Below are 3458 nucleotides of genomic sequence, written 5' to 3'. Positions count from 1 at the left end.
TTTTGTTAAGTTGTATGAATTCCTTATATATTTTGGATATTAACCCTTCATCAGATGTATCATTGCCAAATATGTTTTCCCATACAGTGGCTCCCTTTTCATTTTGTTGATGGTTTCTTTTGCTGTGCAGAAGCTTTTCATTTTGGTGTAGTCCCATTTGTTTATTTTCTCCTTAGTTTCCTTTGCCTTAGGAGATGTATCTGTAAACATATTGCTATGACAGATGTCTGAGATTTTGCTGCCTATGGTTTCTTCTGGGATTTTTATGGTTTCACAACTTACTAAAAAAAAATTTTTTTAATGGTCCCTCCTCCTGCAAACCTGCCCTGACCTCCCAGGCTGGGTGGAGACCTCCCTCTGGGCCTCAGCACCCCATGTTGTTGTTGTTCTTCTTCGTAAGAGAAAGTTTATTTAGAAAGTCACAGAGGTAGAAGTATGCTATAGAAGAAGTGGGCTAATGCGTAAATTTTCTGATAAAAAAAAAAAAAGAAAAGAAATGGGCTCAGGAAACAAGTTACAGAAGCAAAAGAAGGGCCGTTGGAGCTTAGGAGAGAGGAAGGTAAAGGACACACGTGGGGGCGGGGGGTGAGAAGAGGCGGAAGGGAAAGGCATGGGCCTGCTCCCGGGAGGGAGAGCGCACCCCGTGTTCTTTTCATACCCGTTTTCTTGTCTGTCTCCCAATCAGGCAGCAAGCTCCTTAGAAGCCATGACGGGGTCTCAGAAAACATTGTCTCCCCTATGCCTGGCACATAGTAGGTGCTCAAGAAATATGTGTCGAGTGGAATAATTCATGAATTAATCTGGTGTCAAAGACTAGAGAACCCTCAGCCCTCTGGAGAGGACTGAGGGCGGACGACTCGCCGCAGCTGGCCCCGCACAGGGTCTGCCACACACTGGCTGCTCTACACACGAATGTGGACAGGAGGAGGGAAGGGACGCGCGTCATTTCTGAGAATGAGGTGCTCAATGGTGGCTCGTGGCACCACCTAATGGTCCGATGCAGCCCCCAAGGACAGAAACCGCTCTAGCCTGCCACCTCCCTGCCCACGCGCGGCCCATAGGCGGGGTTGGGGCGTGGCCTAAAGAAGAAAAAGGGGCGGGACTTGTGTCCTGAGCCTATTGGGCGTCCACAGTGCTCTTGTCCGTCCTATCCTCCCCCGTGGGTGGAGCTTGACGGGACCCTGAGCCAGTGGGGGAAGAGGGGAGGGAATCGCCCTTTCTGTGGATGTCTTTGCACTATTTGGGGGAGTACTCTATCCTCCCCGGTGGGTGGAGCTTGACGGGCCCCTGAGCCAGTGGGGGAAGAGGGCAGGGAATCGCCGTTTCTGTGGATATCTTTGCACTATTTGGGGGAGTACGGGAGGGGCTGAGGGCCTCCGAAGAGGACTGCATTTTATTTTATTTATTTATTTATTTTACATTTTATTGATTTTTTACAGAGAGGAAGGGAGAGGGATAGAGAGTTAGAAATATTGATGAGAGAGAGACATCGATCAGCAGCCTCCTGCACACGCCCCACTGGGGATGTGCCCGCAAGCAAGGTACTTGCCCTTGACCGGAATGGAACCTGGGACCCTTGCATCCTCAGGCCGACGCTCTACCCACTGAGCCAAACCGGTTAGGGCAAAAACTGCATTTTAAAGAAACAAATATAGCCTCGCTCCACTCACCCCTCGCACCACATCCTGACGACTTTACAGAATGAACTGATTGCAAGCGGGTGCCCACCCGGGCCAGGCCTCTCCCTCCGCCCTTAAGAGTGAGATGTTTAAGAGCTCAACCTCTAACACGGAGAGCATCTGGGTTCAAATCCAGGGTCTGCCTTGTGCTTTTCCAGATGCTCATCCTTGCACCGTACACAATTCCCCCTCCTCCCTCAGGTCTGACTCAAGTGCTGCTTTCCCTGGAAAGTCCTAGATCCCTCCAGATCTGGTTGGGACACCCCTCTTACATTCCCGGGTCCCTGTTTATTTCAATTGCAAGGACCTCCATCCACAGGCAACAAATTGAAGTTCTCTATCACCACACCACCCAGTTTTTCCTCCCGTATATCTCACCTGCGGAAACGGAGGCTCCACTGCTGGGAGGAGGCGTGGAACAGGTCAATGACAGGACAGTGACATCTTGGCCTCATTTAACCCAAGCAGTGCATTTCAAAGCAAAAACACTCAACATCAGCACTTTCTGCTCTGGAATAGCAAATTGAAGCCACCTGCTCCTCCCAGGAGACCTCCTTCTGGTTCCCTGAAGATCCCCCCTGTTCCTCCAACCAGGAGCTCTCCAGCCCCTTACCTTTCCTTCCATCCCATCCATGGCCCCTTGGAGAGTCTGTGTCTGGTCCTCCTAGGGACCAGGTTGGAGTGAGGTTGGCACAGAGAATTTGGTTGGGAGGTGTTTGTCAAGTTAATGAATGCATTATATGCCTACCGAACTACCGTGTACCCTTCGAAAGCCCAACCCCAACATCCCTTTTTTAGGATACCTTCCTTCTCTCCCCAGAGAGGCCGCCACTCCCCTCCTCCCCATTCCTCCAGCTTCAGGACCCACTCTCTAGCCCAGCCGTGGGCAAACTACGGCCCACGGGCCGGATCCGGCCCGTTTGAAATGAATAAAACTAAAAAAAAAAAAGACCGTACCCTTTTATGTAATGATGTTTACTTTGAATTTATATTAGTTCACACAAACACTCCATCCACGCTTTTGTTCCGGCCCTCCGGTCCAGTTTAAGAACCCATTGTGGCCCTCGAGTCAAAAAGTTTGCCCACCCCTGCTCTAGCCCAACCCTGACTTCACAGGCTGGGTGCCCCTGTGGCCAGCTCTTCTTCCTGCAAGCTGGGGTCTTCTTGGGGACCAGGACTGAGGCCTCTTGGGTGTACAGGAAGATCGTCAGGAAGTGCTGAGAGAATGGAACACCTGAAGTCATATGTCTTGGATTCACATCCTAGCCAAGGTGCTAGACACTGAATCTGTCCTCTGACCTCTCTGACCTCACTTGCCCATTTATTAAATGTGTTTACTCAGGGCCTGGGCCCCAGGTTGTAGCAAGGATGAAATGAGTCAACACATAAAGCATATGGTTTTAGGGACCTCAGACTCCCTCCTGTCCCACACGGAGAGCGACTCAACCCAGGACCAGCGGCTATGTTCCCTTCTCCGGCACCCAGAACTAGAGTGTTGTCAACAGCATGTTCCATGAAAGTTGACCAAAGGATTTGTGAGAGAGGTGGGGGAAGGAGGAAAGACAGGTGAATATTTAACAGGCTGAAACCTGCTTGGCTGTGTGGCTCAGTGGTTGAGCATTGACCTATGAACCAAGAGGTCACGGTTCGATTCCTGGTTAGGGTAGGTGCCAGAGTTACTGGCTCGATCCCCAATAGGGGATGTGCAGGAGGCAGCCAATCGATGATTCTCTCTCATCATTGATGTTTCTATCTCTCTACCTCTCCCTTCCTCTCTGA

General features: G+C 50.7%; 1 long non-coding RNA gene across 1 annotated transcript in view; it reads right to left on the bottom strand.

Annotated features, from left to right (window-relative positions):
* Window positions 1-2746: 2746 nt before the first annotated feature.
* LOC102242671 overlaps window positions 2747-3458 on the bottom strand; it is a 5506-nt gene continuing 4794 nt past the window's right edge. Inside the window, exon 4 of the long non-coding RNA XR_314025.1 lies at window positions 2747-2896. This is a non-coding gene — a long non-coding RNA (uncharacterized LOC102242671). The remainder of the gene's footprint in view (window positions 2897-3458) is intronic.

This window comes from Myotis brandtii, unplaced genomic scaffold, assembly GCF_000412655.1.
Source record: "Myotis brandtii unplaced genomic scaffold, ASM41265v1 scaffold421, whole genome shotgun sequence".
NCBI classification, from domain to species: domain Eukaryota; kingdom Metazoa; phylum Chordata; class Mammalia; order Chiroptera; family Vespertilionidae; genus Myotis; species Myotis brandtii.
The sequence above is the reverse complement of the archived record's forward strand: the minus strand, read 5'-3'. Positions and strand labels throughout refer to the sequence as shown.